The 27,290-nt window shown below is 41.4% G+C and overlaps 1 long non-coding RNA gene across 1 annotated transcript; it reads left to right on the forward strand.

Moving 5' to 3' along the window:
• The first annotated feature begins 2,501 nt into the window (after positions 1 to 2,501).
• On the forward strand, positions 2,502 to 19,259 carry LOC129526056 (uncharacterized). The gene is made up of 4 exons (XR_008670648.2): positions 2,502 to 2,674; positions 9,868 to 9,898; positions 10,870 to 11,001; positions 19,033 to 19,259. It is a non-coding gene; the product is annotated as an uncharacterized lncRNA (long non-coding RNA).
• The last annotated feature ends 8,031 nt before the right edge of the window (positions 19,260 to 27,290 follow it).

Here is a 27,290-nt window from a genome sequence, read left to right on the forward strand (position 1 = left end):
GCACCTTAATGCTACCCTGCTAGGCCAAAGCTACAAAGCATGATGCTAGGTCAATGGTGCCCCAACACAGCAGCACCACCTGCATCCCTACAACTTAAGATGTGGCCACTTTGGGCTGAGTGTCTAACACCACAGTCTCCAAAGCAGTGTTCCCAGGTGCTCCTGTGTCATCCAAATTCTTTAATGAATTCTAATTTCAGCTTCTCCTTCCAAGGACACAGTTCACAGTGGGGCAGAGGGCAAACTGAGTGACAGATCAAAAACTGGACTCCAAGTGATCTCCTTGCCTGCAATTTTTTTTTTTTTTTTTTGAGACAGGGTCTTGCTCTGTCACCCAGGCTAGAGCTCACTGCAGCCTCCACTTCCTGGGCTCAAGCAATCCTCCCACCACAGCCTCCCAAGTACCTGGGAGTGCAGACACATGCCACCACATCCAGCTAATTTTTTATTTTTTGTAGAGACCAGGTTTCACCATGTTGCCCAGGCTGGTCTCCAACTCCTGGGCTCAAGCAATCTTCCCATCTCAGCTTCCCCAAATGCTGGGATTACAGCCGTGAGCCACTGCACCTGGCCTGGAATTTTCATATTGCACCAAAATTGTGTGCCTGACTCCCTGTTCCCTTGGGTTGAGTTCTTTCTCATGGGACTGCACAGTTTCTGCTGCAAATAGGATCATTCCCTAATTTGTTCAACAAGTATTGAGGGCCCATCAGGTGTCAGGCACTATGCTGACTGTACGTACAGTGGTTAAAAAAAAAAATGGACTCGGACAGCTCTGGCTCCATGACTCAGCAGTGCCCCAGACATGTTTAAATCCTGGGGTGAGGGAGAAAACCTAGGACTCAAGCTGGGACCGTGGAAAGAGAAAGAAAGGAAGAAACAAGAAAATAGAGAAGATTTTCAAATATATGATAGAGGAATACAGGTATATCAAAAGAGATGCATGGAGCTTGCTGTATTTATATGTATTTAGTTGTTCAGAATTACATTTTTATTTGTGTTATAGGTACATAAATAATGCTACAAGCAGTACGAGCATTGTTAGTGGGACTTACGAGCTAAGCAACAGCTTAGCACCCCATTAACTTTGTGTTGTAATCTTATGAACAAGCTGTATGGCTTTGAGCAAATTTATTAACTCATTGCTTCAAACTTTATATGAATTATTGTTTGCAGACATAGAAGTCACATCCACATATATTGTAAAGTTTTAGGAATAGAGATGAGGAAGTGAAGAAGACAGCAAGCCTCCCATTGTAACCGGGTGGAGCTCATCTGTATGCTCATATTTTTCAACTTATGACTTTCTGAGCTTGCTTTAATCATTCCCTTCATGTCCAATATATTTCTTTCTTTCTTCCCATCTATTATCCAGACCCTAGCGTAAGTCCTGTATGGCTAAAAAAAAAACAGTCCCCCAAAAATGTCCATGCCTAATTACTAGAATCTGTTAATATATTACCTGTGATGGCAAAAGAGACTTTGCAGATGTGATTAAGAATCTTGAGATGGAAAAATTGTCCTGGTTATCCAAGTGGGATCAGTGTCATGACAGGGGTGTTTATAAAGGGAAGCAGGAGGGTCAAAGTGAGAGAAGGTGATGTGACAGCAAAAGCAGAGAGAGATTTGAAGATGCTATGCTGCTGGTTTTGAAGATAAACATGTATTCTTACATAATAATATATATTTTATTTGTTTGATTGGGGTAGGGATGGAAAAGGTGCTCCAAGTCTGCAAACCTAAGGGCCTGTCTAGCAATGCCCTCAGAGTTCAGCCCATGGAGGTCCAGCCTAGACTGGCCTTAACCTCTCACTAAGTTATGTTTTGTAGGTTTTACTAGAAGTCACTGAGGTTTGGAGAACTATAAACATTTTTAATTCAAATATGTTATCTGGCAAAATAATATGTTATGTCAGCATTTTTCAAATATTTTAGCCACAGAAACCTTTATTTAAATAAAGTACTTTGATATACAGTTATGATTGGCCAATTAAATATAATATGAATTTTAATTTTTTTAATAAAAATAATAAAATATTTTAGGAAACCCCAAAGAGATTAAAGTGGATCTACTGAAATTGAAGGGAGTGGGGAGAAAGTGGACCCCAACAAGTTCAAGTTACAAAGGGGTCCTCAAGAGAAGAAAAACAGCATCAGAACAAGAGAGAGGAAGTGTAATATTGTGATACAAGAAGAAATATATATTTGGTCTCTGTCCCCATTTCTGGAGCTAATATTTGGTCTCTAACACTGTTCCTGACACAGATCTCCTAAGACCTCTGTAATTTCCTGAGTGATAGGAGCTTCTGGCACAGAGGTCCAAAATCCCTTGGAATTTCTTGGGCAATAGGAGCATCTTCTGTTCTAATGAGGTAACAGTTGGTGGAGGCTGGTCGCTAGGGAAACCAACAATGTGATTGGAGGGTTGGAACTTTCAGCCTCACTCCCTGACTTCCTGGAAGGGGAGAGGTACTGAGGTTGAGTCTATCCCCAATGGCCAATGATGTCATCAGTCATGCCTAAATAATGAAGCCTCCATAAAATCTCAAAAGGATGGGATTTGGAGAACTTCTGGAATGCTGAGCATGTGGAGGTGCCTGGAGAGGGCATGGAAGCTCCACATGCCTGCCCACATACTTTGCACTGTGCATCCCTTCCATCTGGCTGTTCATCTGTATCCTTTGTAATATCCTTTATAATAAATAGGTATTATGGTTTGGATGTATGTGTCCCTCCAAAATTCATATGCTGGAACTTAAACTCAAACGTAATAGTGTTAAAAGGTGGGATCTTTGGCGAAGTGATTAAGTCAAGAGGGTTGTACCCTTATGAATGGGATTAATGCCCTTATAAAAGAAAATGAAGGGAGTGCCCAGCCCTTTCGGCCCCTTCTACCATGTGAGGATGCAGCAAGAAAATGCCATGTTGGAAGCAGAGAGTAGCCCTCACCGGACACTGAATCTGCTGGTGCCTTGATCTTGAACTTCCCATTCTCTAGAACTGTAAAAAAAAAAAATGTGTTTATTATTTATAAATTACCCAATCTAAGGTATCTTTTATAGCAGCCCTAACAGACTGAGACAATAAGTAAATATAAGTGTTTTTCCCCGAGTTCTGTGAGTCACTCTAGTTAACTAATCGAATCCAGGGAAAGGGCAGCTAGAACCCCCAATTTATATAAAGCCAGTTGGTCAGAAATACAGGTCACAGCCTAGGACTTGTGCTTGGCATCTGAAGTGTGGGGCAGTCTTGTGGGGCTAAGCTGTTGGATCTGATGCTAACTCTGGATAGACAGTGTCAGAGTTGAATTATCGAACATCCAGCTGGTGTCCACTGGAAAACTGATTCTGGCTGGTGGGGAGAAATCCCTACATATTTTGGTGACCAGAGGGGAAGTATTCTGCAATGAGGATGACAGAAGGAAAAGCAGTTTGGTTTTTTTTCCTTGGGACATATCACATAATGGTAAGGGCTCATGATCTGGAGCAGACTACCTGAGTTCAAATCCCAGCTCCACCACTAACCAGTTATGTAATTTGTTGAGCACTTACTATCTGCCAGGCACTGTGCTAAGTGCCTTGCATGTATTAATATTATCTCATGAGTAAACAGACACAGAGAGGTTGAGTATCTTATCCTAGATCTCACAGAAGAGCAGGGATCTTAACACAGGCATCTGATTTCAGAGTCCACATTCTTAACCACTGCACTGAAGTACTTTTTTTTTTTTTTGAGACGGAGTGTCACTCTGTCGCCCAGGCTGGAGTGCGGTGGCGGGATCTCAGCTCACTGCAAACTCCGCCTCCAGGGTTCACGCCATTCTCCCGCCTCAGCCTCCCGGGTAGCTAGGACTACAGGCGCCTGCCACAACACTCGGCTAATTTTTTGTATTTTTAGTAGAGACGGGGTTTCACCGTGTTAGCCAGGATGTTCTCGATCTCCTGACCTCATGATCCGCCTGCCTCGGCCTCCCAAAGTGCTGGGATTACAGGCGTGAGCCACCGCGCCCGGCCCCAGTACAATTCTTTTACAACCATTGTTTTAAGCTATATACATCTCTATTACTGAGGGTTCTACAGAGAAACAAAACTAATAGGGTACAAATTCACATAGAAAGAGATTTATGTTAAGAAACTGGCTTGTGTAATTAAGCTGGCAAGTTTGAAATCTGCAAGGTGGACCATCAGGCTGGAGACCCAGGAAAAGCTGATATTGCAGTTCACGTCCAAAGGCCATGGCAGAATTCCCTCTCGCTCAGGGGAGGTCAATTTTTTGTTCTATTTAGGCCTTCAGCTGATTGGATAAGGCCCACCAAAATTTGGGAGGGCAACCTGCTTGACTCAAAGTCCCCCAGTTTAAATGTTAATATTGGCCTAGCACGGTGGCTCACGCCTGTAATCCCAGCACTTCAGGAGGCTGAGGCAGGCAGATACTTGAGGTGAGGAGTTCAAGACCAGCCAAGCCAACATACAGTGAAACCCTGTCTCTACTAAAAATACAAAAATTAGCTAGGCGTGGTGGCACACACCTGTGGTCTCAGCTACTTGGGAAGCTGAGGCAGGAGAATCGCTCAAACCCAGGAGGCAGAGGTTGCAGTGAGCCAAGATCACGCCACTGCACTCTAGTCTGGTTGACAGAGCGAGATTCTGTCTCTCAGAATAAATAACTATATAAATGTTTATCTTATCCAAAAACAGCCTCACAGAAACACCCAGAATAATGTTTGACCATGTATCTGGGCACTGTGGCCCAGCGAAGTTGGCACATAAAATTAACTATCACAGCTTCCATCCATCAAAATAGGTAAAAAGACTCAGAGAAGGTGGTAATGGGGAGACAGGGAAATGTTTGGACATGGAGTAGCCCAGCAGGACCAGCCTGAGAGGCCCCTATTACATGATGATGGCCAGGGACCCACTAAACACACCAGCACCCAGTGAAAGCAACAACAATAGGGTTGGGGGTAGAATAGCAGACTCATTTGGCCCACACATTCTCTCAGACCCTTCTTACTAAACCTCCTATCTGTAGGGATAGTGTGAAAGGATTTGGCAGGGTCCTGTATGAGAAACCTCACAAAGTTTGGATTGTCTTTTACAACCATGAGCTGAAGGCCCATTTGGTCAGGGACTCTTCAGTTTGGGATGTGACACTCTTGGATCAGGGGGATCTGAAGATCTTCTGTAAAGCACTACTTGGTTTCCATCAAGCTGTGGAGGGAGTGCTCTTGGACACTAAAAAAAAAAACACCTTCTCACTTCCTCATTTGGGACTGTCAACCCAAGAATGCAAGGAGAGGTATACAGAAAACACCTCATTTGGAGTTATTTACTCTAACTGCTCAGCATTGTGAGAACAAGCTCATTCTTGTACCTTTCCTCCGTGGATTTGGGGATCACAACAAGGGACTTATCCATCATTGGAGTGGCCACAATCTGAACAAGTTCCACCCACTGCCTGAGAGTCCTGCCCTGAATTTTAGACTTTGATCATAAAAAAATGGATAATACAATTTAACAGTGAATAAATTAGATATCAATGAAGTTGGCATCAAAGCAAAATGTATCCATGTCGGTTGAAATATTGTGCTAAGTTGTCAGTGTACTAGCTTCCTTTCCAACCAAATGGGTGCAGGAAAAGCTGCATCTGGAAGAGTACAGGATTCAAAGGAGAGGGTAGAGTTAGGCACAGAGACCATGAAACCTGACATGAGTTCAAACCTTGGCTTTGCCACCAACTGCATGACATTAGGCAAGTCACCTAGCCTCCTTGTGCCCATCTGAAAAATGCACCGCAAGGATAAGGCCAGCATATGGGCCCTGCCAGGCAGCTGAGGACATGGCGTGGCTTCCCCACCAGGCATATGTCAAGGTCATAGGGGAAAGCAGAGGAATCCCATGTACCAAGCAGAATCAGGAAGAAAGGGTCAGGTAAGGAGACACCACAGGGATAATCAGGGGAGGGCCACATCTCAGGAACTTCAGATGGTGCCTGAGAACTAGTTCATGGTGTCAGAGCAGTCACGGAGCCATTTCCAGACCTGCTGGCCTTTTCATACATAATTATACTGAGCAATTATTATAAATAATTGGAATGGCCCTGGAGAGGTAACAGGACCAAAGGAAGTTGCCTCTTGATAGCAATTTCATATGTAGCAGGGTTGCAATTCACTTACACTACCTTCATAAATCCAGAGAAAATGAAGTTTCAGTATTTTCTTATAACTTAATCTCTCTAAATTCCCCATTCCCCTTGCAAGCAGAAAGAGGGAACTAGAGATTTTAGTTCAATTCTAAAATTACAGGCCATCCCAAAATCTGAACAGAGTCCTTAAGTAATGTGATGTCTTTGGGATAAAAGCCACTCCATGTTCTCAGCTGCCTGGCAGGGCCCATATGCTGGCGTTATCCTTGCAGTGCATTTAGGTGACTTGCCTAATGTCATTCAGTCTTTCAGATGCCTGATCTTCCTTCCTTCCTTCCTTCCTTCTCTTCCCCAGGATGATGTTCAAGGAAGGGAAAGGTCCTTGATTCCACATGGCATCCCTTGCAGCAGAATGCCTAGACTGGGCTGCTCCTGGAGAGTGACCCTCATGGAGCAGCCAATATCTGGAGGAGTGTTAGTGTCTCCTGCAGAAGCTAGGCTGGGCTGGACTGGGCCGGGCTGGCCCCTTGCATCTCCACAATGGCCTGGCGATTCTCCCTGGCTACTCACTCAAGCTCTGCCACATCCTTCAACCAGCTGCTGGGGGTCACCTTCCTCGTGTCTTGCTGGGTTCTAAAGCAGGCTTGTTTGGATCTTGTCCAGTCCTTTTCACTATCCCTCCTGGGGCTGGGAGAGGTACATGGGCACATCTGGGTCTCCTCCACACCTCACCACATGAATTGGTACAAGAGTTGTCTGGGAGAAGAGAGTAATCCAGTTCCCTTCTAGAGTCTCACACCTAAACTGAAACAAATCTCCTCCACCCCATTCTTGAGTACTTATCCCACATACCCATCTCCCCACTGCCTCCCAAGCCTCTATCTTTTTCTTCCCACAATACCCCAAGCCAGAAGGGGTGAACTTTCACTTACTTCTGTAGGGGAAGAAAGATTTCTTTTCTCATTCTTCACCAGGTTCATGGCTGAGGCACCTATAAGAAAAGGCTGATTAACCAAAAAAAAAGCACACGTTTATCTAATATAAGTTTTATGTGACACGAGGGCCTTCAGAAATGACCCAGAGGAACAGGAAAACCTGTATATTTTTACACTTGACTTTGTTGAAGAATGGACAGTCATGGGGAAGTATGATTGGACAAAGGAGTTATGACCTAATGGGAATAAACTTGGAGGAACTTAGTAAGGCAGGTTTGTTTGTTCAGATTCTTCTGTGTGTCTTCAGAGATAAGGGTGTTCCTTTCTTCTGGGTATAGGGAGGGTACTTCCTGAATGAGGATGTTATGACCTGCTTTAGAGAAGAAGGATCCAAGAAAGTCAGAGAGTGCCCTTCCTGGGTTTTATGACCTGCTTCAGGGGAGACGGGGAAGGGGAAGGTGAGGGAGACATTCCTCTTCTGCAGTTTTCTCAAATGTCAGGCTGCCATATTTTGATGTTCCTGTGCCCCATCACTTCCCTTTCCTCTCTTACTGAGACTTGGCTGTTGCCACTTTCTCCTCCTCCTCCCAGGTTCTTAGGTCATGGCTAAGTCTTACTAATAAGTAAAATTCAGGGGAGAAAAAGATGACAGGAGCTAAATTTGGATCTTTCTCATAAATATGAAACTCATTATCCTGAGAACAAAAGATGTCTCCCAAATTCTCAGAAAGCCCCCTTAAAAACAGGCAAGGAATTATTTCGGGGTGTCCTTGTAAAAGTCAGCACAGATGGCATTTGAATTTGTACATCATTGGCATGCATAAGTATATGCATAGCAACAAGGTGTGCAAAACTTGTAATTCCCTAGACTTTGACCACAGGAGAATAGGATGTGACTGTTATGCTAATGATCTCATTAATATCATGAATACAATTAACAAATGAAGTCAATTATCACTGGCAAGCATTCATTACAAAGAGATAAGTTGCTGTGCTCCAACCACACAAGTAACTATTTTGCTGCGTTTGTCCGGAAGCTCTCTTTTCATCTTTGCCCATTTATTACCACTAAATGTATAAATGCCTGGGAATGTGGACTCAGCTCATTACTTATATATATTACCTTGATTATAATTTGACCTCATGTACACTTCAGTTTGAAGAACCCTACAAAATACCACTTCTATTTATAACACAGCCTCATCTGCCAAGCCTACAGGAGAAAGCCTAATTGGAAAGAATAAAAGGTTACGTTTGCGTGTAAACTGCACATTCATTTAGTCATCGATTTTATTTTTTCTAATTATCAGTGGTTGTGCATCTCCCAGTAGCTTGGATATAGTTGGTTTTCCTCCTAATAATTCCTGAGAAATAGAAACTCTAATGATCAGATCAGTCGTTGGGAAGTGTGGTCTCAATGTGCAGTTTATTGGGGCTGTCAAAAATTAATTTCAGCATTCAAACTTAAACTGCCATAAGACTGTGGTTCAGAGGCCAAATGCCTATTTTTATGTGACTCTTTCACTATCTGTATCATAACAGCTGCATGTTCTTTGTAGTTTAAAACAAAATAATGGTCTTACCAGAAGTCCCACAATTAAATCTTGTTGCAGGCAGCTTTTCTTGCTGCCCATCCATAAGAAGTGAAACGGTTCTCAGATGTGGATTTTAAACTGTTTGAAGAAATGACTGAAGCTGACCTCTACTGGGAGCCATCTCAGTTCCCAACCTGCAGCATGCACAGCTGCCTCACTCTCTCCTTCTGCCCACCTCGGCTTGCCTCCCCATCCCTAAGTCTCCCTTGTATTAATTAGTCATTTCTTGCTGCCCTAACAAAGTACCACAGACTGGTGGCTTAAACCAGGGGTCCCCCAACCCCCAGGGCCACAAACCGGTACCAGTCCCTGCATGGCCTGTTAGGAACTGGGTCACACAGCAGGAGATGAGCTGCACGCAAGTACGCTAAGCTTCATCTGTATTTGCAGCCACTCCCCACTGCATGAATTACCAGCTGAGCTCCGCCACCTGTCAGATCAGCAGCAGCATTAGATTCTCATAGGAGTGCAAACCCTATGGTAAATTGTGCATGCAAGGGATCTAGGTTGTGCATTACTTATGAGAATCTAATGCCTGATGATCTGTCACTGTCTCTCATCATCCCCAGATAGGACCGTCTAGTTGCAGGAAAACAAGCTCAGGGCTCCCACTGATTCTACATTATGGTGAGCTGTATAATTATTTCATTATGTATTACAATGTAATAATAATAGAAATAAAGTGTACAGTAAATGTAATGTGCATGAATCATCCCAAAACCATCTCACCCCCTCCACGAGTCCATGGAAACGCTGTCTTCCACAAAACTGGTCCCTGGTGTCAAAAAAGTTGGGGACTGCTGGCTTAAACAACAGAAATTTATTTTCTCACAGTTCTGGAGGCTAAAAGTCCAAGATCAGCCAGCCAGCACGACTGGGTTCTGGTGAGGGCTCTGTTTCTGGCTTGCAGATGTCTGCCTTCCCACGGTGCCCTCGCATGGTGAGAGAGAACTCTGCTATCTCTTCCTTTTCTTCTAAGAGCACCCGTTCTCCCGGGTCAGGCTCCAGCCTTATGACCCCATTTAACCTTCATTACTTTCTTCAAGGCCCTCTCTCCAGTATAGCCCACATGAAGGGTTAGGGCTCCAACATATGAATTTAGGGATGGGACACCATTTAGTTTATGGCACTCCTGGCCCTGGCACATTGATGCTCTTATTCACCATGACGCAACATCTTTTCAAACAAAAAAGTTTTGAGGAAGCTGTGCTGGGAGAGTGGCTGGTGAGTAGCAGGGCTCCCCCAGTTCACAGGCTGTGTCCTTTTTGCAATATGCCTCCTAATATCGCTTTGTCAGGTGGGTCCTTTGCAGAGGCCAAGGCAGAAATTTCTCAGGGAGGTTGTAGGGGTTGAAAGAGTAGGGAAAGGGCTGTTTCTCCAGAAGTGTCTGTGGTTATCTGAGCAAAGAATGGCTCTGATTAGGAAAGGTGGAGTAAACTGAAAAGATGGACTCCTAAGGGGCTGGCCTTAAGAGGGGACTGTCATCTGCATCATGGGATCTGAGGAACACTGAAAATGTCTGTTCAAAATACCTCACTCCTTGGCCTGATGCTGACACTAAAACTTCACCACTAGAGATAAGGAAAAGAGGATCCATGTAGTTGTCAGCTAATAGAAAATGGAGGGAGGAGAAAAAAACATTGCTTGTCATTTTTCCCAGACTATAAGAGCCAAAGGGAAAGAAGCAGCATTTTGCTCACTTTTGAACTCCCACCAAACTTAGTACAGTTGCCTGCGTAAAAGCAGGTGCTCAGTATATCTTGAGTGACCCCAGAGGATTTGGGTTCCTTTTGCATTTACATGCCAAGTGCTGAGTAAAACCTATTAACTTTACTGTTATTTATGTCACCAAATATATTTGTCCATTTCATTTTCACTGCCTGAGCCAAACTGGGCATGGATGCCATACAAGCCCAAGCATTAAAACAGCCCCACAAAAGTCACATTTATACATTCAGTTCTTTCTGGTCCTCTCCCCACTTCATGAATATTTTAAATAATAGAATACAAGCTATTTTCTATTTAGTGTTGCCATAACTAGAAATTATTCTGGGCTACAGTAAAAGCACAACTGATGTGTGATTCACTTTGCAAATAAATTTACTGTTTAGCATTTTAACCGTGGATTCATTTACTGTATTTTCAGATTGTTTTTATATGAAACAGCTAAATGTTCTGCTTTCTTCACTTTGCAGTATTGGAGGTGTTTCCATTTTGAAACTACATCTCTTAACTAAACGAGTTGATTAGAGAAATGAGCAAATTAACAAGGTCAAAAGAAGGTCTTCCCTGAAGGCACAGACTTGAAGTGTTCAGCTGATGGAGAGGTAAGGAAGAAAGAGAAAGCTGCCAGGCCATAGTCAAGGGGAGGCAGAGTCTGGTTATTTGTACCTCATACACGCCTAACCTGTGGACTCCTCTAAATACTGATGTATCTGTTTCTTGAACTAGCAAGCGCTCATCTGGCTGCAAGAATAGGATAGAATCCCCGCAAATTAGCTCAGAAAAGGGGCTCTGTTCAAAGGACACATCTCTTGTGGAATCCATGGAAGTGCAGGGGGAAAATAAAAATGGGAAAAACAGGACTCAGAGGACAAATTACCGCTTGTCTGGGATCCTCTGCACCAGAAGCTCCCAGATATTCACATCAGCTACACAATTAAGGTGTCTGGGCTCTTAAATCCCCCTGTCTCTGTAACTTGGTCCCTTGCTACTCAAAGTGTGACCCTGGGACCAGCAGCCTTGGCATCACCTGGAAACTAGTTAGAAATGCGGAGTCTCAGATTCCACCCCTGCACTATTGAATCAAGATCTTTATTTTAGCAAGGTTCCTAGTAATAGGCTAGCCGCTTGGCAGCAGACTTGCCACCACTGTGGCAAGAGGCTACTCCTGATCGAATTCTGGGGAGATAAATGAACCAAAGTCATAGGGCATAAAGAATAGTTAGGCATTGCAGACAAACTGTCCTACTGCATATGTTAAGTGTGTTTTGAGCTAAATTAAACCTGTGTCCATTCTGAGTGTTCAGTTCCCCAAAGAGTCTACACTGTGTACCCATTGGTACCATCTTGATGCACATCTCTTGAAATTAAGCATCCTTGTTTATTGGATGACTAGAAATGTCAACTGTCATTAGCAAAGTGATGTTTGCTCCTTTATAAACATTGTTGTCACACCAAAAAAATGAATGTAGTGCACATATACAAGAAAAGAAAAAGGCAAGCTCTTTATAATTCTTACCAGTTCAGTGATCCAGTAATGAGCTCTCATGACCTCCTTTCTTCTCTAAAATCTGAATTCCTCCTAAGCAGCATCTTCACTGATGCTTTAATCCCAGGCGGTGGTTTCCATACCTGGAGGTATAGAACAGAGCTGTATGTCATTTTCTCCTCAGGATTTAAATTTAACTTGAGAAGGCAAGCCTGTGGGTAGCTAATTAATCGATTTTTTTTTTACAATTGCATGCACCTGGCATTATTCTGATTAAATTTCCAAGCCGATTAAAAATGAGTCCAAAAGATTGGCAAGCATGGTTTCCTGCCTTGAGGAGCACAGAACTGGCTGGGGAAGTCCCCAAGCAAACTTCCGAGTTGAGAGACATGCCAAAAAAGAAAGGAAGGTGGTGAGCACAGGTTCAGAAACAAGATTGGCACAGTTTCTCTCTCTTTCCATCTCTCACCTCATATAACAAGCACCAATCTTTCTGTGCTCTAGTTTTCAGCACACAGAAATCTCTGGTTCTTATCTACCAGCAGCCAGAAATACACAAACCCCTCCAGTATCACAGATGCGGGATTTCCACTGCAGCCCATTTACTGAGTGTTCTGCATTTCACACATATTCAATAGGCCCTGCTTCTCAGGGCTACCCGGCCTGAGCCCTGCCCTGGGCTCCCGGGGCGCCTGCCATAAGCACACCCTCCTTGTTAAAAGAGACATTGGCCACTCCCCTTTGTTATTCAGACGCTACCACTCGGTAGAGAGATTAGGACCTAAGAAAGGCTCTGTCTTTGATGTCATTTTACAAATATATAAATATAAGGAAATAGAGGGAAGTAAAACTTCACGGAAAAAAATGTATTAAAACAGTGCCCAGAACAGCATCTTTAGGTAGATGCCTTTTCAAACCAGGTGGTTCTGGTGAGCGTTTCCAACATGTGCCAAGAGGTGGGCACTTGATCCAGTTGGACCAATCATAAAGTCTCACACTTTGGTCACTGTGATTGGGCCAGGAATAAACACGTGACCCCCCCTCAATCCAGCCAATCAGGATTCTCCTCTGTTTTTTTCAAACTTGAGCTTAGGAGAGAGTACCTTTCCTCTCTAGTCTTGGAACTGTAAACGTGGGAGGCTAGCGCTGTAGCAACCATGGCTCCGGCCACATGAGAAGCCAATGTGCGCAGACAAGCTGATGCTCAAAGAAGCCAAGACAAGCAGGAAGAGAATTCCTCACAATGTTCAAGTCCCTGGTTCCAGTTGTCCCTAATGTTGACATCGCCCCTCCCTTCCAGTTCCATTAACCAGTAAATCCTCTTTTCCGCTTTCTCTAGTTCAGTTTCTTTCACTTGTCACAGCTAGCAATTATTTCCAGTCACTCTCCTGCTGTGATAGCTGCCCTCAGCAAACCCCTCTTTTTAAAACAGAAATGCCTCCTCAGAAGCCAGGAGAGTTGCTAGCGTAAACAGATCCACACCATGATGCAGTCAGAAGATCTGGACGGCTACAAAAGGCAGGAAAGGGGAAATAGAAACAACTGGCAAGCATTTTATGTCGGGATCAAATTGCCATTTTTACACAAATCTTTGTTATTAATGGAATATAGTATTCCTGGATTCTTCTCGTTATAAGGATTGCACGCTCCACACTCACATTTGTGTGTGGAACAAGCCAGAGGGTGACCTACACTCACTATGGAAAGCGTTCAGTAGGCCCTTGCCAATGCAGAGGACGGCAGACTGAACTAGACCTCAAAGACTATGTGATCTGGCCCGGCGTGGTGGCTCACGCCTGTAATCCCAGCATTTTGGGAGGCCAAGGCAGGCGGATCACGAGATCAGGAGTTCAAGACCAGCCTGACCATGCAAACTGCTACCCCAAGGCCCTTGGATATGCTATCCCTTCTGACTAGAAGGATCTCTGCTTATTGCCTCCCACCCACAAATTAATCTCACTCTTCCCGAAGACTTCAATCAATTATTATTTTTTTCACAGAGGACTTTGTTAATGCCCACGACTGCATCAATTCTCCTGACTATATACACTCATTTCACCATGTACCTCTCCTCTAGAGGATTTAGCATGTATCACAATTGTAATTATATTTTGTCTGCTTCCCCTGGTGAATTTTAAGCTTGCCATTGTATCCTCATCAACTTTCACAGAACCTAATATATAGTTCAGTAAATATTTGTTGGATAGATAAGCATATTTAGGTTAAGGATAAAATGATAAAACAAAGAAACTCAACAATAATTCAAAGATTGAGAAAAGATAGCTTGTTATTTACCTAAAAATTAGTGGTGAGCATTCCATGTCAGTGGGTGGCTTTGCTCCACGTAGTCATTCAGAGACCCATGATATGAGTCATTCAGAGACCCAAAGGTTGAGTTGATAAATTCCAGCCAGTAGAGAGGAAAAAGTGAGCATGAAGATGCATACCGGGTGTATAAAGTCCCAGCGTTGCAAGAAGCACAAATCACTTCTCACATTCCACATGACAACACCTAACTACAAGGGAAGCTTAAAAACATAGGATAGCTTGGCAGCCACATGCCAACTATAATTTTGTTATTACAGAAAAGAAAAACATAAGTCATGGACAGTGAAGACTGCCCACCACAGAGTGAATTAATAAATGGGTGAATATGGTCCTCCCAGCTTCCACACAGCAAGCACTATTTGCCCCTCTCCTCTGGTTTTCTGCCAAGTCCACCAAAATCAACAATGGGGCACCCAATGCCCAACATCCTAGGTCAGATGCCTCCTTATGTGGCCAAGGCAGTTGATACCAGTGCTGCTGAACCCATTGACTTATATTCCCAAGGCCCCATGGAAGAGCAACTGAAGCACTCTTTTCTTTTCCTCTTTCTTGCACTGTAATTCCTCTCTCTGTGGGATTCAGGGATAGGTGTATGGTGGCTGGGCTGGAAGGCAAGTCAAGTGATGGTACTGGACTATTCTCAAAGTTGACCAGCCCTGGAACATTAGACTATTACCCTGGCACCAACTTCTTGAGCAGAGAGTCTCTTTACTCAGGTTGAGTTCTTTCTCAAAAGGTTTGTTGGTCTTCCATACAAAGACTCCTAGAGAAATTACCTGACAGGCAGGCTCTTCTGACTACCCAGGCATGCTTGAATTGAAAGACTTCACAGAGATATTTCTCAAATTAGGACCTTGATGATATAGGATAAAGAAAATGTCTTCAAATAGATTCATTTATAAAACATTTCTAGATGATCAAAAATCACTGAGTTGTTACCAAACCAGAAAAAGGTGAAATATGCTGTTCCAGTTGCTACTGCTGCATAGCAAACACCCTAAAACTCAGTGGTATAGAACAGCCATTTTATTATGCTCACAGATTCTGTGGGTCAAAAATTTGAACAGAGCACAGAAGGAGGGCTTGTCTTTGACCTCTGATAGCTGTGTATTCAAGGAGGAAGACTCAAAGACTGAGGGTTACTCAACCGCCGAGGAGTGGAATCATCTGGCCTGCTCATGTGTCTGGTGGTTGATGCTGGTGGTCAGCTGGGATCTCAGCTAGGCTGTTGGCTGAAATACCTGTACATGGCCTTTCCATATGGACTCTGCAAGTGAGCTAGCTGGGCTTTCTTATAGCATGGTGGTTAGATGCCAAGAACAAATGTGCCAACAGAGCAAAGCAGAGGTGCGTGGCATTTTCATGATCTACCTTTGGAAGTCACAGAGAGTCATTTCCACCACATGCTATTGATCAGTGCAATCACAATATCCACCCACGTTCAAGAGGAGGGACACTGGCTCCACTATTTTATAAGTGAAATGTCACAGTCACATTATAAGAGAACAAGGGGTAGGAGAGACCATTGTCATCATCTTTGGAAAATACAATTTGCAACATATTGCCTCAGTTGCCTCTGATGACAAACAGATGTTTTTTAACAAATAAGCCAATTAGCAACATTTTTGAAACAGTAAGGATTTGAGTTTTGCTTTAATGACTTGAAAGGCAGAGTAGTTAATTCAGACAAAAAAATACTTTATTCTATTAAAATAAAATCAGCACTAATAATCCTCAATGGCTTTGTAGATCTACTGGCCAAACAGATTGTCACATGTTTATATCACATATATACCATCAAAATGCAAGGGTGGAATGATGAAAAACTTGTACACAATTAGGGCCATGGAAAACTATAGGGTAAAGGAAGTGTTCTCATTGAAATATATGTATTTCTTTCAATATGTTTTTTTCCTATCCCTATGTAATCCAAATGTCCTCAGGCTTCACTAGCCTGTGAGGCCACCATAACAACAGTGCTCACATCTTGCTATTTTATGTCCTCTACTTGCATTCATAAGGTTTTTGTAGCCACCGTCACCTCCTCAGCCTTAAAGTCTTACCCATTCTGAGAATCTCCAAGTGTTGAGTTCAGAAACAAGTTTGTTCACACCTTCTGCTTTCAGTGTCCACTAACAAAGAGCCAGCCACTTCAAGGAGGTATCTGGGCCCAGCCATATATGCCAGTATCATCCATGAGGACATTTCTCTGAGGTCCACAGTCTCACACAACATTCTATCCCCACCCTGAGCCCTCACGTGGCCAACCTGCATCTAAGAAAATGGACTCCTTGCAAACGCTGACACACAGACATACAAGCACATGGCTTGCCAAGGTTCATTACATTTCTCATCATAGTAACCCTTTTCTTCTGCTGTCTCCCTCTGCTTCTGTCTGAAACGAAACATCTTTTACTATTGGAGTTAGACTTTTAGAAACATATGGGAAGGACAGTGTCCACACCATTCCCAAGCCACCATCTTTAAGGAGCCAAAGCAGGGCTGGGTTCTGTGCAGAGATGTGGAAAATGGATTACAGGAGAGAGTGACAGAGGAGTGGGGACAGGGAGAGAGAGCGAGAGATTCACACAGAGAAAGAAAGCTCACAAAGTGTTAGCAACTGATCAATCTAGAAGGTGAGGTTTATATATGTGTTTATTGTTTTGTTATTTCAACTTTTCTGCCGATTTGAAATATTTGAAAATTAAAAGTTGAGAGAACAATTTTAAAATAAAGGACTACAGAAGACAAAAAATAAAATTGCTTTAGTGACTACATCTTATGAGCCTGCTGGTTAGATGTATAGGTTATAGTCATTAAAACAAAAGGTGATGATGGCCCAGACTAAGGCGGTGGGAGTGGGAGCAAATGTAGAATCTAGACATGAGAGAGAAATTTCTGGCTGGAAACAAAAAGGTGTGGCTGATTGGATATGGGTGTGAGGGAGGGAGGAGTGAGGGCTGTCACTATGATATTCAAGAAGAGCACGAGAGATAAACTCTATTTGAACACGTAGAGTTCAGGTTCCTAGGAGACATCCAGGCAGAGATGGCCAGAGGGCAGACTGAACCATGGGCAAGAGGTCAGCGCTGAAGTTACAAATACTTAGGAATCAATAGAAGCTGAAGCATGTACATGCATGAGCTCAGCCAGAAAAAGTAAGAAGTAAAGTGGAAGGAGGAGAAGACAAGGACAGGCTGTTTGAGGTGTCATAGGAAATTGATATCCAGGATGAAGCACTCAGTGTTAATCCCACACTCCATACTGTCTCCTGGTATAATTCATTCCTGGGCAAATTCCATTCCTCAGTAACATTTTTTTCTTTCCTTGGGTTGTGTTTTATTATTTTAGTTTTATTATGCTGATACAAATGCCAAGTACTTCTCCTAATAAATGGCCTTTTTCATCCGTTATATCACCCAAATGAATCCAAGCACTTATAATTAGCAAGGCTTACATAACAGGTATAATTTCTTGCTAATAAAGTCTAACCATTATCATTGATTTTTCTTAATGGAACATTTTGTTTTTGAAATAAACAGCAGGCATTAACCAAATATATCTGGATAGCAATAATACTCAACTCTGATCATAACCTGTTTGCTACTCTCTTGAAACTAATCATAATTCTAGAACAAAATAAAAACATTAGAATATTAATAAAAGCCATTTATCAGACAAGGCTCATTCTTCTTTAGTGCTATATTTATCTCACAAGGGAAAATTACTTTATTACATGAGTAGCAATGCATTTATGACAAGGCACTTGAAAAATAAGTCTGATGCTCATTTTGAAATTCTATTTCTTAGTAGTCCTAGGCCATGCAGTCATCAGAAATACTTTTAAAAAGAAAAAACTAGCACATGCTTTTAAGTGCTTTGCTCCCAATAATAAAAGGACTGGCAGGTGTATATATTAGAGTTTAGACTGTCGGTATTTGGTTTATGTTAAATCATAAATGAAATTCAGTACTATGGCCATACCAGATCTAAATATAGTCGTGCCCTGCATAACAATGTTTTGGTCAGTGATAGACTGCACATATGACTGTGGTCCCCTAAGATCATACCATGTTTTCACTGTACCATTTCTATGTTTAAATATGTTTAGATATGCAAATATATCATGTTATAATTGCCTACAGTATTGAGTACAGTAATATGCTGTACAGGTTTGTAACCTAGGAACAATAGGTTATAGCATAGGCATGTAGTAGGCTACACCATCTAGGTTTCTGTAAGCACACTCTGTGATGTTCACACAATTACAAAATCACTTATTGAACACTTTTCTCAGAATGTATCCTTGTCGTTAAGCAACACATGATTGTAGTTAGACAAAAGAGAGGGTTTTTCAATTATTCAGTAATTTGATATAGTCAAGCAAATAATTCCAAGGAATAGGGGGGATATGCCCCCTTCTGCCTAAACTACTCTAATTGGCAACACTTAGAAGATCCATGGGTAAATCACTGGCCTTGTTACCTCTGTGTCACCAGCTTACCCCACTAACTAGCTCAGAACCCTAGGATTCTGCAAAGTATCTGCCCCACCCCAATCCCACCGCAAAACGAGTATCATATTTCCAGGAGTACCCGGCTGGCAGAGATTGCCTATCATATTTCATTCTCCTATTTCAAGATATAACCTGGAGCAGCTGCCAAGCCAGGGAAACCCATTGCCCACTCCATTTGCAGTTAGGTAGAAACATATAACTCCTTTCCACTGTGAAGTAGAAGGGGGGTAATTTGTACCACTTCTAGACTGAGATTTTTAAGAAGCAGGCATATCTCCCCCATGCTCTTTTTTCTTCTACCAGCCGAATGCTATGACAACCAGGTCCCAAGGAACTTCAGAATCTCCAAATGGAAGTCTCCAAAGCCCCTGATTCACCAGAAAGAGAGAGAACCATCCACTGGCCACCACACTGTTATACGAGCAGAACACAAACTCCTGTTGTGTTTGAGCCTTTAAACATTCTGGGCAGCAGATTACCCTCTTTAATATACAAAATGATGCCTCAAATATGCCTACAAACAAGTAAAATCAGCTATCCAGAAAGCTACTCTGTGCCATAGTTTCTTTATTTCTATTTCTGCAACATGAGGCACCCCAGTGTCAACCAGGGACCACTACATCTGCTGGGCTTCCCCACTCACGTTACTTCAGTCTGGCACATCTACCTCTTCTGCCAGGATTGCCAGACTTTATTGCCATAGCCTCTGGGCACTGCTGCCTCCACTGGCACTTCACTGCTTATTCTGGGTACTGATGCTCTGGCTTAACACGCTCACTCTTCCTGAATTCTGCTACCTCTTCGGCTGGGGCCCTCGAATTACTGAAAGTCCTCCAAGCTTTGTGGTGAATTAAACAAATGCATTAATCCATTTTGATGTTACACTCATTTGATTTCAAGCAGCTGAAAGAAAGAGAAAACCCAGCTCACAGTGGCTTAAGCAATAAAAGCATTTACTGATCTCGTGCTATAAGAATTCTGAAGATGTGGAGCTCCAAGTTTGGTGCGGCAGCTCCACAGCACCATCCATCATCTAATTTCTTTCTGCCTCAACCATGCCATTCTCAACTGTGAGCTTTTCATTCTTGGACATGCCATCTCTTGATCACAAGATGACTGCCACAGATATAAGCTGCACATCTTCACACAATATCAGGTGGGCAAAATGGTAGGAGAGTTTCTCCCAGAAGCCCAGCTGCAGCCTTCTCCTTGCACAGCATTGAGTAGAACTAGGTCACATGGTCATCATAGCTCTGGGACCCCTGGGAAAGGGAGACTGTCAAAGTAATGAAATTGCCATTAATGACTTAAACCAATCATGATTTTAGCCCTCACAGTGGGGCATAAGGCTACCCCCTCCCCCTCAGAGAAAACAAGATTGTGTTTACAAAAAGGAGGGGAAATGGCTCTTGGGGTTAGGAGGGCAACTAACAGTGTCCGCCACAGATTCTGATTCCGCCGTATCACCTTCCATACACAGAAAATCTAGTCAAGGTCATCTCTCTTCTACAGCCCAGATTTAAGTCCATGGGGGACTGGCCAGGTATAAGGCTAAGTGGCGGGCATCTGTCCCCTGTGTCATCCACACATACACTGGCTGTGACTATGGTTTTGATAATGGATGAAGCTTTTCAAGCCTGTCTCCTTCTCTCTGAATGAGTGCTCATCCAGTACCTGTAGTGATCAAAAAAGGCTTCGTTGCAGCAGTGCTCCACCAGTTTGACAGACAAGCTTATACATGTTTATATTCCATAATAGTCATTGTTTGGGCTTAAGCTGCAATTTACCAGCCTTATCCCACCACTTTTCATTTTGTCTTTACTGGACTTCAAATTAAGAAGCACATCATTTTTGATACATACTCAATACTGGTCAGAATGTTTTAGATAAAATCTTATCTTGGAACATGTACATATCTTTACACATTTCAAAAAGGAAATTCTGCAAGTGTTCAAGTCACATTAACAATAAATACTAAGAAAGACAACAGGCCATTTATTCAATATTAACTGCATTTAAATGTGAGAAAAATCAAAGATTGTTAAAGGAAACACACTACTTGTCAGAAATGGTATGTGTTAATAATTCTGAGAGAAAAATTCTAATTCATCTACAACTTCAAAGGGTAACATTTCCCAGGGGAACTTAAATTAATCATAGAAAAGGAAAATGCAATAGCATTACATGCATTTTTTAGGCTCTTGATATTTTCCTTCTACCTATTTAAATGAATTTCCAAAATGATGGACTCTCTCTGGAGTAAACCTCCAGAACAATCTGAGATGAGGCTTTCTGATTGTCCATATTTCATACTTAGGGCAGTTCAGATGCCTCTGTGATAAGAGAGGCTTGCAGCTGACACAAAGTTTCTGATAGAGAAACTGAATTTATTAAAATACAATATCTATCGATGTGCTAACACGTAAGATGTCTTCAGGGCTTCAGTTAAGGTCGATGATTTCTAATCTACATAAATTTCCCTGGAACTGACTGTAAACTAGTTAAATGGCTGACTGGTGACAAAAAGATGAGGAAAATAATGAATGCATATAAAGCAGCACAAAAGATTTGGAGGCAATTGTATCTGCTCTGTAATTATGTTGGCGCTCGGGAAATTAAAATTCTTGCTGGCCTCCTCCTTCCCTTCCACCCTTCCCCCAGGCCTCCTCATCTTGTCTCAATAAAAAAGCTCTTCAAGCAAATGGGAATGGTAGTTTGAGGTCAAAGAAAACAAAGAGAAAGAAAGATAAGAAGAGAGATGAAAAGAATGGGCAGGAGGGATCTCCATGGCCCCCAGTGAAGTAAAGGGCTCTTGCACAACCAAGAAAGGCTGTCTTAACTAAAGTGTCTGGTCAAGGAAGGAAATCGTTCAGATGAATTTTTTTTGCCTCTTACTTCTATCCTGCACATTGGGGTGTGATTATCTGTGTATATTATTCCTCCAGAGCAGGGGTGGACAACCACAGCAAGGCCAAATCTAACCCACCACTTGTTTTTATACCACCCGCAAGAATGGGTTTTACATTTTCTAATGGTTACATTTTTAAATGTTACATAAATACCTAAATAATTCACTCAATTTTGCCTCACAAAATCTGAAATATTTACTCTCTGGCCCCTTATGAGTTTTTCAGCCCCTCATTAGATGAGACCTCCAGAAGCAGCACTGTTCGTTTATATTGTTCTCCCTTGGATGGAATAAAGCCTGGTGGTTGGATGGATAAAAAACAGTTTTGAGAGCATCCTGGAACAGGGGCAAAAACTTTTTTTTTTCATTTGCGAATGAAGAAACCAAGATCTATGGATGCCAATCAACTGACCTAAAGTCCAGCTGCTTTTTAGTGGCACAGCTAAAGCTAGAATACCCTCCACAGCATACCACCTTGATCTGGTGCTGCCAACGAAGCATTACAACACCTTTCGAGCTCTGTCTTTCAATCCAACTGATCAACCTCTGTGCATCAGTAAGATGCAAAAGCATGGCTATTCAGAGTGTGCTTTGATGAAGAGGGACAAATGCAGTTAGTAGGGAGAAAAAACAACAACAACAACAAAAAAAAACTAATCTTATTCCTAAAGAGAGGTACAGTTCGAAACTCAGTACCTGGGTAAGTGACAAACCTGATACTGTCCTAAGCAATTAATCTATGACTATATGGACCTATTGAGGAGACCCTGAAAAACATGACTGTGTTTACTGTGAAATTCAAAACTGATTTGTAATGCACTTAATGGTAAACTGAGAGCAAAAAACACACTGATGAAATAATTTTTTTCATTATGTATGCTAGTAAAAAACACACTGATAAAAAGAATTTTTTTCATTATGCATGCTCAGAATAACATCAGAGAGAAAATAATTTCCTTGACACATTTTATGGCCATTTTGAATGTCTCTAGTGATAAGAGTTTCTAACTCTTTTCAGGAAGGCTACTCCCTAAATGAATACTTTTTGTTGTCATTTAGGTTTTCCAAGGCAATATCTCAAGGTCTAATGGGTTTATTCAACACTCAACACAGATGCTAAGTTGAAATCTTTCTAATCATTTTCTAATCCAAACTGTATTATGATTTTTTGCTATGTTTTTAAAAGCTTGGGGATTTGAAATCTTGACATGTATATTTTAAGAAATATTGATGCTTCCTTAGGAATTTAAGAGGAAAGAGTCAATCAATTGGGCATAACTAAACACTCTGACCAGCTCTCTGGGAATAATTAGCCTAATGCTATTGCATAGGTGATGTGTGGCTTTATATTATCTACACAATGTGAAAGAAAAACCCTTCCTTCCTCTCTCTGGAGGGTTCTTTTGAAAGTCTTACTGCTCTAGTTAGTTCAATGCTATTTATTTTTACTGTGTTCATTATTTTAGTGCTCAAGAGTAATGTTCAATGTTTAGTAACAATAAATTTTATTTCCCATATGTCAGTCTGGTTACAAAGCTAACACAAATCCCTCTAAATCTTCTGTGCCATTTAGTACGCATTCATTACTTTCTTCATCTTTTTTTTTTTGTCACCAGCCAATCATTTAACTAGTTTATAGTCAGTTCCAAAGTAATCTGTGTAGATTAGAAATCAAAAGTGTTGTCCAAGGCCCTCAAGGCATCCCACCTGGCCCTCTCTGTAGTGAATTGGGTTTTTTCTCTATCAAATCAACCACACATATATTCTATGTAGACCTGTGGTGTTGGCTTTATTTAACCTCCAACTTCAGAACACATACTCTCCAGTCATAATCAATCAACCAACAAACATTCCTACCCATGTAACGCTCTTCTAAGGAGTTGCTCTGGGTAAAAAAATAAAACCAGAACAAATGACAGCAGATGGCAAAAAAAAAAAAAAAAGACAGTATTAAACAAGTGATTTTTCTGAGTTGATTTAAACTTGGCTAAGGATTTTAGAAAGTCTTGTCATTTCACAAGTGAATGTCACACACAAAGAGTAGAGGGAACAAAGTGATTCTCAACAGAAATGTCTAGTTTTAATTTATAGAAGGATGAACCAAAGACAACCTACATTAAAATACATTTTACTCTTTACGTTATGTGGGACACTCTGTAAATATTGCCCCAACAAAACAAAATCTTGTGTCTATTTAGGCTATATTCAAATTTTCTCTAAAATAAATCAAGTAACGAATGTTTATTGAGTCCCACAGTTTACTCTGTCGGCCCTTCAACACAAAGATGTTGGAGATCAAGGAGAAGGCCAAATCCAGAAGGCAAGAAAGCATAGAGGGAAATGGAAGCATATCTATGCACTCTTTTTCTCTGTGTCTTTCCCACCCATTACCAGGGCAGCAAAGCTTTACCTTGACCTATTAGGACATGCTTATCATGAAAGATTTTAGAATAGGGTGAGACCATAGAAGCCAGAATAACCAACTTTTCTTACAAACAAGGTTTCAGGACACTGTTCTCAAAGCTCTGTCTGAATTTTCTAAGGCTATAATCAAGTAAATACCTCCCACCAAAAAAAAAACCCCACAAAAACAAAAACAAACCACACAACAACCCTGCCTTCTGGTAAGATTGTATCTAGGTCAGGTCAACAGGTTCCTGTTTTATTTATGCTTTTTTAATTACATTAATTTCTAAATGATCTCTGAGAAGCACCAAATTTATAAATAGTAAAACCATCCTTTTAGAAATGTGTTCATGGGAGGTTAAGTCAGAACAAAAGATCAGGCTGCCCAACTCAAATGAGCCAGACAATACAACCAAAACCTTTATCAAGTACAAACAAAAATTCACCCAAACAAAATTGTGTTGTTAGGTAGACAAAACCTACAAACAACATACAGAATTCTGTTCCAAAGCAACTGGGTATTCTGGCACTTTATTACATTTCACAATCCAGTCATCGGTTCATATGTAATTTTTAAAAATCTACCCATAGTTTACCATGTCTTCAGATTAAAAAAAAAAATGTGAAGCATGGTTTCCTCTGTGGATTAGTAATTAATTGGTTCCTACTGGGGCTGATTTTCCACACCTCTTTTTATACCGTAAGCCCCTTTCAAAATTATTTTAAACTTTTGGATGATTCTAAGTGAACAATAGCCCAGCCTTCATTAATAAACACATTACAATTTCCTAGCCTGGTTTTCCTGCGTTTTCTTTAGGGATAGCTCAGGGGCAGCACTAGGAGAACGTGTGCACTCTTTCTTCAGGTGCTTGTGCTTTGATGGTGACTGGTAGGCAGGCAAACTCCCTGGGCTAGTTTGCATGTTAAAGATACTCCTGGCAGGTATCTGGTTGAAGATCTGAAAGCTCCTCTCTTGTGTGAGCAAGGGCAAACTCTCTTTAGCGACATGAATTGACAATAAGAAGCATATTCAACAAACTTCAATGACCCTTTGTACCCCTTTTTTTAAAGCCAGAAAACCTACATTAGAGAAAGTTTGGGCCTAATGTTTTCTATTGTGTCACTCTGCCCTACTTCCCCCAGTTGCCAATAGCATAAAACATTTTAACATGTCACTACTTCTTAATTTGAGCACAGGCAGAAATCTGTCCAGTTTTTATTTTTTAAATTCTTTTCAATTTCTTACTTCACTTGCATATCACTCACTTATTTTCTTTACAGAAGAGAACAAAAGTGCTTGAATTATGCATAAAATATTTTTAAAGGCGTCTTTCAGATAAAGTACTTTATATTATTAAGCATTGTAAAATTATTATTGCACATCACTTTTATTATGTAGCTCATTTTAAATCGGCCAGAATATTTTAATCATCAAAAAAAGCCATAGTTTATAGCTTAAGATTGAAAATATAGCTGCACGTTTTTTCCCTAAAATATGCATGCATGATTTTCAGCCCCATTTAACTAATGTGTTTTGGAAATATGTTACAATAGTAAATGCAACAAATCTCAGTCAAGGAAAAAAGTCATATAAAAAGTGTGATTAATAGCAATATATTTTTTTTCATTTTACAGAAGTCCCTATTTTGAAATATGGATCATTTTACATGATAACCTCTGTATTTCCATGTCATTTATCTAAACTGTAGCTTAGATAAGCTGTAGTATATTACAACTCTGCCTTGTAATATACTGTATATTACAACTCTGGGTGCAGAATTGCAAATTATATCAAAGAAACAAACTATCAAAACAACATAAATTACCCACTATGTACTTGCAAAGAAAAAAAATGCAACTGTTAAAGAACTAAAGAGTAATAAAAAAAATCAAATAAAGCCCACAGCATGGATGCATATATATCCAGAAATGAAAATATATTTGGATTCATATTATTGGGAATTATTTCTTAATTGAACTAGTGATGTGAAAATGAAAGTTGTTAGATCATTTTGATGAGTGATCTTCATAATCAGCTCCTGGTAAGCTTATAAAATATGTATGTTCTTCCTGTATGTAAGACAGACATTTCCCTGACTATGTCACTTTCCTCAGATGTGACTCCACAGTAAAACTGAGCTGGTTTTTAAAATGTGCATTAAAAATTTTGGATGAGAGCACATTTCTGTAAGGCAAAATTGGTTTGCGGTTTCTATTGTAAGAAAGAGAATTACTGTGCACAGTATAGGAAGTCTAATTTTATGGCTTGCATGGTTGGGTAGTAGCTAGAGTCTTCAGCTCAACCATACATGTCATGAATAACAACACATCGAATTTACATAGCTATTTCCTCAGTGGAATTCCAAGAACTACATAATCTCATTTGGACTCATAACATCTCTTCCAGGCTACAAACTAGGAAATATCTCCATTTTAAACAATGGAAAAGAAAAGGCGTACAGAGATTGGACCACACCTTGCACCAAGTAGATTAGAAAACAGTTTTCTGGTAATGGAAATGGGTTTCAACAATCCCTTTTGAGAAATTCCAAGTGTCAAGCCTTTGCTGATCAGGTCCAGGTACCACATTTTCACAGTGGCCAGTCTCAGACCACTATTGTAAGACAGATAAGCCTTAGGACTGGGAGAACCAGATGTGTGCATTTTCAACAACCTTCTCTTAGCACCCCTCCCCACTTGGCCCAGTACCGACCACCACTGCCACCCTAGCTGACACTCATGCAACCTGACTCTGTCTCAGAACTGTGCCTTCTGGGGCCTAGTGCCCATCCCTTGCCTTGACCCCCAAGAGTTCTGATATCCCTAGACTTTGGCTTCTACAAAATGTATCTTCTCTGTTTATTCCATTTTATTAGCTTAACTAACCACAGCACTCTCCTCTTCCACTTGGCTTCTATGCCTGAGTTCTCCTTCCTGGCTTCTCCTTCAGCATGGTGCTGCTGATCATCTTTAAACCCAGCCTGCGGCTTGATGCTCTCATATATTACTCACAGGACAGGCCCCAGCCAGCTTGTCAGTGGGGCTGTATCCTCGTGGCCCCAGTTTTCACTCTAGGGCAAGAGCTCCAGTAGCAGTGGACTCTAGCGTACTTCTATATAACTCTAATGGCCTTAACATGAGCCTAAAGCGAACAGAGTCACAGATTAAGACCCCAGGCAGCCTCCCCATTCTATGGCCACAGATGTATCACCAATAACTGGCCAGCAGTACTGCAGAAGCCTAATGT

This window comes from Gorilla gorilla, chromosome 10, assembly GCF_029281585.2.
Source record: "Gorilla gorilla gorilla isolate KB3781 chromosome 10, NHGRI_mGorGor1-v2.1_pri, whole genome shotgun sequence".
NCBI lineage: Eukaryota > Metazoa > Chordata > Mammalia > Primates > Hominidae > Gorilla > Gorilla gorilla.